The 15,025-nt window shown below is 37.3% G+C and overlaps 1 long non-coding RNA gene across 3 annotated transcripts in view; it reads left to right on the top strand.

The window, feature by feature from the left end:
- LOC149126935 (uncharacterized) overlaps positions 1–8,319 on the top strand; it is a 251,511-nt gene extending 243,192 nt beyond the window's left edge. For all 3 annotated transcript variants that reach the window (XR_016232305.1, XR_016232304.1, XR_016232307.1), the window contains 2 exons: positions 5,864–5,899; positions 7,635–8,319. This is a non-coding gene — a long non-coding RNA (uncharacterized LOC149126935). The remainder of the gene's footprint in view (positions 1–5,863; positions 5,900–7,634) is intronic.
- Positions 8,320–15,025: the final 6,706 nt, after the last annotated feature.

The following is a 15,025-nucleotide window of genomic DNA, read 5'->3' as shown; positions in this document are numbered from 1 at the left end:
ACAAAAATTAAGCATGAGTTTTCAAAATTTCTTTTGGCACTAAAATAAACTTATCTTTTAGCTCCATTTTCCACCAGCATTTTGAAGCCCTGTTGTATATGAACATGAGGCTCATTTTGCCTCTTTTTGTGAATAACAAATTTCCTATATCTTATCTAGGAATCTCATATATTATGCCAACATCTGTGAAAGTGTTTTGGGATAGGTTTGGTTGATTTGACACTGGTGACCATTAATTTTCCTGTAGTTGGTTAGTGGTATTTTCCTCTAAGATTGGAAGTTTTCTGTTATTATATCTTTGAATAAGCTTTATACCCCTCTACTTTCAAATTTCTTGAGCCCTAATAGCTCAGATATTTCTCTTTTCTTGATGTTGCCAGGTTCCCATAAGCTGTCTTCCTCTTGATTCATTGTTTGACTCCTCCAACTGTGTATTTTCAAATAATCTGTCTTTTAGCTCACTGTTGCTTCCTTCTATTTGATCTATGTGGCTATTGATGCCTTCTATCATGTTTTTAATTTTGCTTAGTGTGATTTTTAGTTGAAGGATATCTCTTTGACTTTGTTGAATTACTTCCATCTCTATCAATTGTCTCTGTTAGAGCATTAAACATTTTTTCTCTGTGTTCTCTTGCAATTCATTGAGTTTCTTTAAAATGGCCATTTTGGAATCTTCATCCCAGCATTTGAAAATTCAATTCCCTAATGATTCATTTCTGACAGTTTATTTTGCTTTTTAGGTAAGGTCATGATTCCCTGGAAGTACTTGATGTACCAAGTGTTGATGTATGATATGGTCTGTGCACTAGCAGATTAGGTATAGTAATCTGGATTAATTCATGGCCGTCCTTCTAGAAATTTTAAGCAGTATGTAGATTTTCTATGAGCCCATGGATAGTCCTGTTGTTTTAGCACTAGTAGTTTTAGTTTTAGATTTAGTTTTACTACAGACAGATTTAGTTTTGCTCCAGGTCTGTTACTAGTTTTTTTTTTTTTTTTTCTTCTTCTTCTTTTTAATAAACACTCCACAAGCTCAGATTTGTCCAAATCCACAGCTAATGTGTTTTTCAGAGTGAATTGGGCAAATTACTGAAAAAGGGTAATAAATCCCTACAAGCCTCTTTCTGGGCCTGTGGCAAGTTTTCCTATTCCTGTGCTGCAATGCTAAAACACACCTGAACCCACAGCCAGTCAAGACCAGTGCATCCTGGGAGTAGAATCACTTCCCACCCTGCTATGGTCTTTCTGCTCCTGAGGTGGACTCATTCTCTGTTGCTGCTTCTAAAACCACTGGTGAAGCTGACTTGAGTGTAATACATATCCACTGAGGTCAAAAAAGTCCACTTGGAACTAAAGTGGGTCCAGAGGCATGGGTAGGCATTGGTCTGAGGACAGGGACCATTCAGACCTGCTGGGTATAACTCCTTGCTGTTTGCTAAATGTGGAAAAAGAGGTCGAGGAGGAAACCCTTCAGCTCCCCAGACAGGTCCTAGGTGGGTCACACCAGGAATTCACAGTCATTAGACAATGTGTAATCATGGGGGTGTACATGAAGCCCACCTGTGGTTGGCGATAATACACACATCAAAAGAAGTCTGTCCCACGAAAGTGCATGTCTTAGCTTATTACTGGGGCAAATCCAGAAGTTTAATCCACAGACATTTGTCTAGGGATGGCCACCATCAAGATCTGCTCAGTGTTAGGCTCTACTGGTTGAGCACTGAGTCCCAAGACTGGGCTCCTTGTTGTCTATCCAAGGCCTGTGGATGGTGATAAAGGTAGCTCCAAGGCCACCCATCCTGGGAAACTCTGAGTCACAAATAAGTCTCACAGTCACTTGGCCACCCAAAATCATAGGGTTGTACATCAAGCTCACTTGAGGCTGATGGAAACATGGTGGAATGAGTCCTTCCCCCTAGATTACATCTGCCTGGTGCCAGGCAACTCTAGAGGTTTTATCTGAAAACACCACTGTAGGGCTGCAAACTTTTGAGCTTTATCAGATGCTGGGTCTCAGGGCATTGGGCTGCAAGGCCTGTTCTCAAGCTCCCTCTTCTTCCCCATTGCAGCATTGTAGTCTTGCTCTACAGTCTCCTGGTGGTTGAGGGAAGGGCAGCAGGGGGTTGCTTAGCTGAGGATGCTCCAAATATTTGGTCTGTGGGTACAGACCTAAGAGCAGAAGTCATAGTTACTCTGACACTGGTATTCAATTCCTAATCCCCCCACTTACTCACCCACCTAAGCAGGAGGCATGTCTCTGCTGCTGTGCTAATTGGAACTTGGAGAGGGGTGACACAGGCAACTTTTTCTTTCCTGTTTTCTTCAACAGAACTTTTCTTACTGTTGTAATAAAACAAGGCATTGTGATCTGTCTTCTGCTTTCCCTGACTCTTATAAAGGTGATTTGCTGCACCAATAGTTGTCATGTTGGTGTCTTTTTGGAGAAGTAATCACCAGAGCATCTTTCTCAGCCAGTCTTACTTATTTGCTTCCCAGAGCCGCTGTGTTAGTCTTAATTGGGCTACTTCAGATGTAAACACATACATCCTGGTTAAAATTCATATGAAAAAATTTCAATTGAGGGAAAAAAATGTTTGTTTTCTTAATAGCCTGATTTTGATCTTACTCTGTTGGAGCAAATGATTTTTACCATTATTTTGCATAAGGAGACTTTTGTTTTTTCTTGTTGTCCAGCCATGCTCAGATTCTAAGAGAAATCATACTTCCTCTAAATGTGGTGCCAGCTCTGATTAGAGCCTTTTATCCTTATGTTAGAGGAAAGTTTCATTTCATCCTGTCACACTTAGGTTCTCATTTAATCAAGTTTACAATTTGCCCTTTGCCAATTCTGTAAATTTAATTTTCCACCATTTTCACACATGCGCTCTCAGTTCCAGCTCTTTCAGATTCCTTAGTTCCCTACTATAAGCACTTGATACTTTTGATTTTTAATGACGTTTCATTTAAAAACTTTTAGATGAACCTCAAATATATAGAACAGACAAAAACAGAGTTCCTTCTGTGGAAGCAGGGAAGTGATCCCACTCCATCCAGTTATCTTCCTCTAGATCCAATTCATGGATTCTGCCCATTTGACTTGTTCTCCTTCATCTAGTCCATTCTTCCTTATCAGTGTTCCCCATCTTGGAACACTTCTCTAGCCTGCTGTATTATCTGAGATGTCAGAGTAGTTCAGTCTGCCCACCTCGCAGTACACCATGCTACACTATTAGAGGTTATCATTCATTAACACTACATCAAACACTGGGAGCAAATAGGACTCTTTCACTTCTGCTTTGTATTCAAAACATATTTGATGAATAAAAATTTCTACTAGAATATTTCTGCTTTAAATCATGTTTCTGTATTAGAGAGCTTAAAAATGAAAGGAATAATGGAACTTAAAGATAACATGAATTTTCCATGAGCTTTTCAAAGACCTCCTGTATATTAGTTTTATTTAAATGTGATCACTTCTTGATTTTTCAAAATTGTGGACATTAAAATATTTAGAATTATGATTCAATAGCATACTATCTTTTATTTTTCTGGAAAGTCACAATGTTTGGCTGAATGTAGTTGAGCCCCAAGAGAAAGCTGACTCAAGAGTCACAGTTTATATTCCCTTTTATGCTGATTCCCATAAATTGTACAGCCTAGGGTTAGGAAGTGTCATCTCTTAGACCAATGTTAAGCATCAAAAAATGAGCTACCTCTGAATTTTTAATTTAATTTTGATATTTAAACCCGAGAAATAATTACTGCAAGTTACATTGTTACTTAGTAACATATTGTGTTTGTGTATGCATGTGTCTGTCTGTCTTTGAATGTGTGTGCATGCATATATGTGTGTTGTGGCAAGAAAGGGCTAAAGTGTAAAGTGTATAAAATGTAGACTGTGGAGTAAGTTTTCAGAGGAACAGTCTAAAAAAGAAAATTAAAACCGGCGCCATGGCTCACTAGGCTAATCCTCTGCCTTGCGGCACCGGCACACCAGGTTCTAGTCCCGGTCGGGGCGCCGGATTCTGTCCCGGTTGCCCCTCTTCCAGGCCAGCTCTCTGCTGTGGCCTGGGAAGGCAGTGGAGGATGGCCCAAGTGCTTGGGCCCTGCACCCAATGGGAGACCAGGAGAAGTACCTGGCTCCTGCCATCGGATCAGCACGGTGCGCCGGCTGCAGCGTGCCGGCTGCGGCGGCCATTGGAGGGTGAACCAACTGCAAAAAGGAAGACCTTTCTCTCTGTCTCTCTCTCTCACTGTCCACTCTGCCTGTCAAAAAAAAAAAAAAAAAAAAAAAAAAAAGAAAGAAAGAAAATTAAATACGTACATGTGATGTAAATATATAGTGTATATCATCTAGATCTAGATACACAATTATGAGCTTTTGTCACTAAGAGGCACATTGCAAAATCTCAGTGTTACAGTCCCATCAGATGTGCTTGCTTTGAAGTTTAATTGCTGCTGTACTGTGTGATAAAGGAGGTACATGATGTTCAGCTCATCTCATTTCACCTTAGGCTCAGACTAAATTATCAGTTTTTATACTCCCTTGCTGGAGTACTACAGATGGTACAGGTTTTGGGAATCCTGAGTAGTCTGAAGTCATCCTTTAGTAGCTTTTTAAAATGGCTTAAATCTATTGCCCAGTAACAGTGGGAAACCAATATTCTCTTCCTTTTTTCTAAAGATTTTTAAAGAATTTGTTGTTTGACATCTTTCATTCTGAATTCCTTCTCCTATTGAATTCTTTATTAACCTCCACAACATTGCTCCTGATTTTGCAATTTTCACTTCACTGAATGTGTCTCTGGGATTTTAAAAACAAAAATGTCCAAAGAATAATTTTGACTGATAATTATGCAGAAACTAGCATATATACTCTCAGGGTCGCCTTTGCCCTTCATATGAAACAGCACTTTGTTACACAACTTGATAATTAAGACACATTTTTTCCACGTACCTATCAACTTAAATCCTGATTTACTTTTATTTTAGATATAAAAGTTCCAGAATTATATGTAACTGAAAGAAGTGCTCTTTGACTTATATTCCACTGCAAAATCCCTGTTTATTTCATTTATTCCTTATCCTAACATATTCAAAGTTTGATCACATATAAGTCAGAATTAAAGAAATGTTTTAGTGCATCTTTAACCTAAAATATAGAACTCTTAAAAAGCCTTAAATAAACTTTGGTTACTATAACACAGCTTATTATTTTTATAGCATTTACAACATTTTCCTGAAGTAAAATTGGATTATCATGATAGAATGCCCCGTATTTGTGGTTTTCTGTTCAAATAACTATCAATTAAAATATGACAACTTTTTCTGTTATTATATTTATAGTCATATTGATGGAGCTTCACTTTATTTACAGAATTATATTGATTTTTCAAGTTCCTAAAAGGCACTTGGAAAGGACGGTAATGGAATGGATAGATGCGTTGCCTTGTAGATCAATCAGTGAGAATTTCATGGATTGTAAAGTGAGGACATATTTACTGAGGTCAGCATTTTTGTTCCTGCTGCTGCTTCTGGAACTGCAGCCAGAAGCTTATTAGTACTAGCTACATAATTTCTGGAATAGCAAGCGAGTAAGAGCACAATATGGCAGAGTTTCTTGGCAGGAAATTGTATTCTCTTAACTGCTTTAATTCTTTTGATTGCATTAGGGGCAGCTCATCTCTGATGAAATGCTCTCAGCCAAGACCTAGGAATATATCAAATAAGAGCTGATGCCTCATTTCTTTGAGCAGAGCACTCAATTGCAAAAATAGTCATGGATGAAACTTAAGTGCAGTTACAATATAAATTAAAAAGCTAAACACTTTTAGTAATATTTTATTCCTTTATTTTTTTACAGAATATGATATTGCTACTACCAGGTTTATGCACGCATGTGAGTAAATATGTGAACTTGTATAAATGTGTGTGTGTTTACATTCAAATAATGTAACTCTGTTGCAGTCATGTGACATTTATGCTTGTGTAAACACAGTTGAATCTGATGTTCAGCAGTGTAAGTAGGAAATTTTACATTTTCTAGAAGTTGCAAGCATGATAAAACTATTATACAAGTCCAGAAAATAAAGTGCTTTAGCAACAAAGATTGAGTATGGTGACAAATCATTGGAGGTGAAATTGGCTTTCTGTCGAAAAAAGTAATACAAATGAGAGAGCAAACAAATGACAACCATCAATGAAAGTGATACAATTCTCCTCCTTTGAACTGATATTATGGAATTATATATCATAAAATTTAATGGAATTCAAGATATGAAAGTTCGTAGATGAAGCAACCTAAACCAATGGGAAGGCTTAGGCCAATGGAAAGTTAGTGCAGTGACTGGTGGCTCATTCCAGGCAAAACTGACAATGACCTCCTGCTTCAGCCATGATTCACCATGTGTGCAGAAGGCTTTGTAGGGGCATTAAGAAAACGAAATAAAACATCAGTGCCGGAAGATAATGAGTTTTGTAGCTAGAATCATCTAAGAAATTTCAATATGTATTCCAGACTTCAAAATTAGTGTTTGTCATATATACCTATGTTATATTTTCTGTTAAATATATTTCTTGACTACTTTTTAAGAGTGTTATATTCAAATGTCCAGAATTTAAAGGGTAAAAAAATTGGGAGTAGGAATGGAAAACTGTGCCAGCATTTAATGATTCTACTTGGAAGAACTGAGGATATATCACACATATTGTTGTGCTAAAAAGGGTTTTGTTATCTAATTGAATTATTTGTCCCAAACTCTTTGGTGATCTGTATCTCATTGTACTGTTGCATCTTATGCTGCTTAAATTCACAGAAACAAAATGCTAGTAAATGCCACTCTTTTTCCTGCCTTCCCAGAAACAGATAGATTTCTAGGAAGAAAGCATCATTTCTGAAGTCTACTCTCAGAGCATTCTTCTAGGATCTGAGAGTAAATGGAAAGATTAAAAAGGAATTGAAGAATTTGAATATATAGATAATTCATTCTTTGACCTTTAGACAATTTACTTAACCTCTTTAAACTTAAATCACTTTTTTACAAAATGGGAAGGTTAAATTCATAAGCCCTAAAGCTTAAGAGGCCTATGATATTATACAGAGGACACCAGACCATATTCCTACTATTTAACTGTAATGTTGTACTCATTGACCAGCAACACCCCATCCCTCCTACCTCCAACCCTCTTCACCTTCTGATAACCACTCTTCTACCTTCTACTCCTATAAGATCAAGTCTTTCAGGTTCCACATTTAAATGACATAATGCTGCATTAATCTTTTTTGTTGGGCTTATTTCTATTACACATATGGTGATTATGTAACAATGATATATTTTGTATTGCAAAATAACTAGAAGAGAGGATTTTGAATTTTCTTACCATAAAGAAATAATAAATGTTTGGGATGATATATATGCTGAATACCCTGATTTGATCAATACAGAGTATATGCATATTTCAACATCACAAAATACCCCAAAATATGTATACTTGTGTGTCAACCAAAAATAATGTAATGCAAAACTATTCTACATTGGAATAGTCTTAAATTCAAGACAGCTGCCATTTCTATTTTTCCTATAATTTTATATATGACAAATATATAACATTTTATTTATTTATTTATTTGACAGGTAGAGTTACAGACAGTGAGAGAGACAGAGATAAAGGTCTTTCTTCCATTGGTTCACTCCCCAAATGGCTGCAACAGCTGAAGCTATGCTGATCCGAAGCCAGGAGCCAGGTGCCTCCTCCTGGTCTCCCATGCGGGTGCAGGGGCCTAAGCACTTGGGCCATCCTCCACTGCCTTCCCAGGCCACAGCAGAGAGCTGGACTGGAAGAGGAGCAACCGGAACTAGAAGCCGGTGCCCATATGCGGTGCCAGTGCTGCAGGCGGAGGATTAACCTAGTGTGCCATGGCGCCGGCCCCATATATAACCTTTCTGTTGTACCACTGTTTACTATTTGACTGACAACAATATGTCACTAGTTTCTTTTCCCTATACCTCATAAAATTGTGTCAAGAGCTCTTATAGATCTTTTCCATACAGCAGAGGGGATATTGTGAAGCATTAAAAATAAATATTATTTTGAAACCCTTTCCACAATGGCATATTGCTTGTTCTGAGACTTGAAAATTTCCATGTGTAAGAAAAGCTGGGAAAACAGAGCCAGTTTACGAGACTGGGAAGGACTCTGGTTGCCTAATACAAATAATTCACATTCTTGCTGCTGTACTAATGAGAACAGTTGCTGATGATAGAGGTACCAGATGTGTGTATGTGCATATAATTATATATATTTAATTGCTGTTAGAGATCCTGCATTTTAATAAATTTCCATTTATTTTGTAACATCACTATATTATGCTAATATTAAATGTGAATTTTGTTATAAAACATGTATTCGTTATAAAACATATATTTGTTGCACATTCACATTAAAATGTAAATTTTTATATGAAGCTTGATTATTTTGTGGGGTTTTTTGACACTGGTATTCAGAATGTTCTTACACAAATGTTTTGCAATTATGTGAGATGTTTACATTCCATGCAACATGAATTTTTTTCAAAAAGTATTTCCATTTACTTGAAATTCAGAGTGACACAGAGAGAGAAATAGAGAGAGAAATCATCCATGCTCTGATTCAGTGGACAAATGCCTGCAACATCTAGGGTTGGGCCATGTGGAAGCCAAGAGCCAGAAACTACAACTTGGTCTCCCGTGAGAATGATAGGAGTCCAAGGACTTGAACCATCATCCCTTGCTTCCCAGGATGCAGTAGCAGAATGCCTGAATGGAAGTGGAGTAGCTAGCAGATGAACCAGCACTGTGACATGGGATGCAGGTATCACAATCTGTGCTTTAATAATAGGCACCACGGGCCAGCACTGTGGCTCCCTTGGTTAATCCTCCACCTGCGGCGCCAGCATCCCATATGGGCACTGGGTTCTAGTCCCGGTTGCTCCTCTTCCAGTCCAGCTCTCTGCTGTGGCCTGGGAAGGCAGTGGAGGATGGCCCAAGTGTTTGGGCCCCTGCACACACATGGAAGACCAGGAGGAAGCACCTGGCTCCTGGCTTTGGATAGGTACAGTAACAGTCATAGCAGCCATTTGGGGAGTGAATCAACGGAAGGAAGACCTTTCTCTTTGTCTCTCTCACTGTCTATAATTCTATCTGTCAAATAAAAATATAATAGGCACCACAGTGCCACTAATAGCTACTTAGATGCTATCAAGAAATAGACTTCTTTCCCGTGGAGTTATTGAGTCTAATTGGAGATAAAGCATTAGATAATGCCCCATTTACAGTGGCTTAACTTATTTTTTGACTGTATAATGATTTGAAAGTATATCCATTCTATTTTCCACCTTCATTATGGTATTCAGCAGATTGCATGAGATATTCAACACTTTTTTATAAAATATGCTTTGTGTTAGAGATTTCACTCACCTTTAGGCTAATGTAAGTGGTGTGAACGCACTTAAGGTAAGGTAAGCTATGCTAGGCTAAGTTAGGATGTTCTTCACGTTAGATGTACTAAATGCAAGGTTGACTTACAACATTTTAAACTTATGATGGGTTTATTGTAACATAACCCTAACATAAAGTGAGACAAAGATAGAAATATGATATAGATAAATAAAAAGAATAATAATGTAAAGAAAAGAAAAGTAATAGAGTTTAAATCCACAAAGATGGGTTTATAGCAAACATGGGAATCATTGAGTTTAATTGGGGACAAAAAAAGCTAAAGCTACCATTTTTTCTGTGCAGGAAGTTTGCTTCTTGATCATTACTGTGCTTTAGGAATAATTTAGAAGAAGTGTATATAATATGATGAAATAGATACCTACAATATGAAGTCAAATTTGGAAGATATTTCCATAGCTGAATCAAACATGTGAAAAAAGAAACCAGAGAAAATACACCGCACTCACTGAAGTGGAATGGACAACAGCAGGGAGAAGACATTCCGAGGGTCACAATCTGGTGTCTGAGAAGTGGCGCTGGTGACAGTAATGGGCCATGCAGGAAATTAATGGATTTGACTAGGTTTTAAAAGGAAGATGTTTCATTTATTCTGGAAATAGAGAGTTGGGAATGGTAGTTTGCTATAAATATAAAGTTACCCTGCATGCATTTAGAAACACCAAAAGATGCTAGGGCTAGACGTAGACGTTAATGAGTCACCTTTATGACTGTGGTACAGTACAGTCAGAGAAGATGTCCTTGATAAAGAATAGAATGGATAGGGGCCAGTGCTGTGGCTTAGCCGGTAAAGCCACCGCTTGCAGTGCAGGCATCCCAGAGGGGCGCCAGTTTGAGTCCTGGCTGCTTCACTTCTGATCCAGCTCTCTGTTATGGCCTGGGAAAGCGATGGAAGATGGCCCAAGTCCTCAGGCCCCTGCACCCGCGTGGGAGACTCAGAAGAAGCTCCTAGCTCTTGGCTTTGAATCGGTGCAGCTCCGGCCGTTGTGGTCAATTAGGGAGTGAACCAGCAGATGGAAGACCTCTCTCTCTCTCTGCCTCTCCTTCTCTCTGTGTGTAACTCTGACTTTCAAATAAATAAATAAATATATTTTTAAAAAGAATAGAATGAACAAAGAAAATGAGATGTGATATTCATGTTAAATAATGTATTTACAGACTGGCAGGAGAAAGATAAGCCAGAGATACAAAGTGAACATAAAAATTAAGAGGCATTTCAAGAATCTGTTGAATCTAATTAGGAGACAAAGATTTTGGTTGTACTTGTGCAGATTACTCTTATTATTGTTATTATTTTCTTGTCATATTTTATTTGTCAAATCAGTAACTCTTTTAATCTGACTTTTGAGTACATATTTCTAAGTATTTATATATTTCTTTCCTGATTTATAAATGTCTTTTTAAATGAAATTTTCTTTGAATATATTATTAGCATATAATTATAGTTTTGCAAACAACTATTTTAAAGATAATAATTTGATATTGGTATGGCTTTAATACTAATTTCTATAATGAGAAGCACAGAATTCCTTTCATATTCAATTAGACCCATCCATTTTTAAAGTAGTTTGTGACTTATTTCCAGGTGCAATGTTAAATCCCAGTTCCTAGCTTTGGGAGGTTGAAGAGTAGACTCCAGATTAGGGTAAACCCACCTGGTCATGTTGTCTAAGAGTGCACTTTGTATCCACTTCCATTGACGTCTCTTCTTTCTCAACTTTCACCATACGATTTTCTTTCCTCCGTTCTCTTTAAATTATTTTTGGTTTGTTTGAAAAGGAGAGAGAGGTGAGATGGAGAAAATATCTTCCATCTACTGGTTCACTCCCTGAATGCCTGCAAAATGTAGAGTGTAGCAGGCTGAAATTCAGAGCCAGGAACTCAGTTGAGCTTGCTCATAGGTATAGCAGGGACTCAAGTACTTGCACCATCACCTGCTGCCTTTCAGCATATGCATTAGCAGGAAGTGAGAAGCAGAAGCAGAACTGGGAATTGAACTCAAGTACTCCAATAACCACCATTCATTTTGCATTTCAAGAATTTTCATGTCTAGATTTCCCCAGTGTTCCAATTTTTTTTTTTTTTTTTTTTTTTTTTTTTTTTTTACAGGCAGAGTTAGACAATGAGAGAGACGGAGAGAACGGTCTTCCTTCAGTTGGTTCACCCCCCAAATGGCTGCTACGGCTGGCACTGCGCCGATCTGAAGCCAGGAGCCAGGTGCTTCCTCCTGGTCTCCCATGCGGGTGCAGGGCCCAAGGACTTGGGCCATCCTCCACTGCCTTCCCAGGCCACAGCAGAGCTGGACTGGAAGAGGAGCAACCGGGACAGAACCGGTGCCCCAACAGGAACTAGAACCCGGAGTACTGGCATCACAGGTGGAGGATTAGCCTAGTGAGCCATGGCGCTGGCCTCCAATGGTCTTTTCATATTAAATGTATATTCAGATCTGCTAGAAGATACATCAGGTGTTATCTGATTTTCTGACAAGTATATGCAGACAACAGCTGGCTGAATTCCTAGATTGGTATATGCAATACATGGCTGACTGACTGACCAGGATCTACTTTCCAAAAATAGTTGCAGAATACTTAAGTGTTTTGTATATTTCTGTGTTCAGGCATAGAAAGTCCAAAGGCTGTAGAGATCCAGTATAAATGTATTTCAGAATGGAAGAAGCTTAGCTGACCTGTTGTTGAAATTCCACTAAAATGAGAAGATTCAGAAATTCTGATGGCTCAATTAATGTTCATTTCTTGCATGTTTGAGTTCTCTTTCAGGGGCTAAAATGGATTGACTTCTGGTAGACCCTAGGGAGAAACACATTATAAAGGAAATGGTAGTTACATAAATATAATACTGGTAAGGCAGTAAGTGCTAGGAACACTTTATCCAGGTTAAGCACCCTTAAGTTATTCCAGACATATTGAGAAATCAAGAGAGGAAGAATATTGTAGTCATGTATATATCCTGAGAAGTTTTGTGTTAATTGATTGGTTTTGCTTTTCTCCCAATATCTATTTGTCTAATATATTCAACAACACAGATGATAGGTAAGTCTCATGATTTGTATAGAGATATATTCTGTTATCTATTTCTCATAAAGTGTCCTGTTGCAAATAAATTGTGTTTTTAAAAACAATTTTATGATTAAAGGCATTAATTCTAGAGCAAGATTTCCTGAATTGAAATTCTAATTTTCCCCAAATTTTAACTCCATAGCATTGGACAATTTACTTAAAGTCAGTATGCCTCCATTTGCTTTTATGTAGGATTGGAATAATAAAAGTTCTTACTCTCTGGTGTTGTTTTGAGAATAAAATGAGTTATAAAATATAAATCACTTAGTATAGTGCCCAGAATATTTTAAATGCTATATAGTCATTGACCATCATTGCTGATCTATATAAATTTATTTTTGCTGATCAATATAAATTTATTTGGGTTTTCAGACTAGTGCCATCCTAATATGTGAAAATACTCCTTGCTGATAGACATTAATGAGGTCATCCTTTTACAAAATTATATATTCAACATTTATTCAGCATAATCAAATATCTCTTCTCTTAACTCCTTCTATACTAGAATAATATAATTCCATTAATGTCTTTTAATGAAGTAAAAGTGAGACAGTAAATAATCAAGAATCTTAGAACTTGCAGAATTATTGATAACTTGATAGCTATCCAAATTCATCTGAAAGATATTTATATGTAATTTGTTGGAATACTTGAGTTTGGTCAATACTATTACTTCTGACAGGACAGTTGTGCTAAGACTCAGTATACGTGTTGATACATAAAGATGGTTTTACTTTAAATTCCTGGAATCATTTAACATAAATGGAATCACATCTGACAGGATGGTTTTTTTGAGTTTGATAATTGTTATAGTGTATCGTGCCACTTACAGCATTTTTTTTCTTTCTGTTAACCTCTTGGCTTAAAGCACTGAAATGCATTGTAGAATATTGTAATAATGTAAAACAATAATGGGATTTAGTTTTACCATGGAATGATTGGTGCAGCTTTTTGCAGTTATCACTCTTCATTTTACATACACAACTAACCCTAAGGCCAGGTTTACATGGAAGTTGGTTCACTTTCAACCTGTGTCTGTGTCACTTGCAATGATTTCTAGCCTATATCACACAAAGCAATTTCACTAAGTGCTTGACTTTAAGTGATTTACATCCAGACACAGACCACGGAAATCCTACTCAGAAATTCCATCACACAACAAGCTCTCATAACTATTTCTCTAGAAAGCACATTTGAGATATTGCATCAAGTTATATTTCAAATACTGAATCTGTTTCTCACTTTTTCCTTTCCTGGAGGTTAGGGAGAAATATACCCTTCCTCCACCTCCCCCCACACTCCCCATGTGTGAAGATTTTTTTTTTCTTTCTTTAGTATTACTGAACTCGAAAGAAGCAGGGAAAATGAGTCAGAAAGAGGAAGATACTAAGATGAAAAGCCTTAAAGAAATCAGGTTATTTTAAGAAGCACATAAACGAAGTAAATGTTAAAACTACTATTTTTATTTTAAAAAATTAGAACTGACAAAGTTTATTTATTATTTATTTTCAATTTATTTGAGAGGGAAAGAAGAAGAGAGAGAGGGAGAGGGGTAAGGAGAAGGAGAGGGAGAGAAATGATTCCGAAATGCCTGTAATAGTCAGGGCTGGGCCAGGCCAATGCCAGTAGCTGGGAACTCAATCTAGGTATCCCATATGGGTGGCAGATACCTTAGTACTGAGCCATCATTCAATGCCTTCCAGGGTGTGCATTAAGGAAAAACTAGAATCTGAAGCAGAGCCAGGATTTTAACTCAGGTACTGTGATATGGGATATGAGTATCTCAAGCAATGTCAACTGCTGCACCAAATGCCTGCACCTAAAAATTACAATTTGCAAGTTTTGAAGGTGTTATTTATATGTCACTGATATACGGCTAATTTTATTTCAGTTCAGCTATTACTTTACAATTAATAAAAATCTAGAACAATGATTCTTCAAAATGTACTTCCATTTATTATGAATACTTTTTGTGGGCTACAGAGAATATTTAACTTAATCATGTAGTACACTCCTATAATACTGTTTATTCAAAAGCAATATTTCAATATATATTGCTGAACTAATTTTGAATCCATATGTGAACAAATGAATAACAGACATTAAAATTGCTTTTCCTTGAGACAGGGGTTGGCATAGTGTTTAAGATGCCACTGGTGATGCCCACAGCCATTATTGGAGTGCCTGGATTGAGTCCTGGCCCTGCACCTGCCTCTAGCTCCCCACTAATGAGAATTCTTGCAGGCAGCAGGTGATGGCTCAAGTTCTTGCTTTCCTATTACTCACAAGGGAGACATAAATTGAGTTCCCTGCTGTTGTGGGCATTTGGGGAGTGAACCAGCAGATGTACAATTTCTATCTGTCTCTCTCTCAAATAAATAAAAGGAAAAATCATTAAAAATTAAAAATGTTTTCTAAGAATTTGGTTGCATAGCTTAGAATGGAGAGGCTGTC

Source organism: Oryctolagus cuniculus, chromosome 4, assembly GCF_051225735.1.
Source record: "Oryctolagus cuniculus isolate XC-2025 breed Fujian yellow rabbit chromosome 4, ASM5122573v1, whole genome shotgun sequence".
Lineage (NCBI taxonomy): Eukaryota > Metazoa > Chordata > Mammalia > Lagomorpha > Leporidae > Oryctolagus > Oryctolagus cuniculus.
The sequence above is the reverse complement of the archived record's forward strand: the minus strand, read 5'-3'. Positions and strand labels throughout refer to the sequence as shown.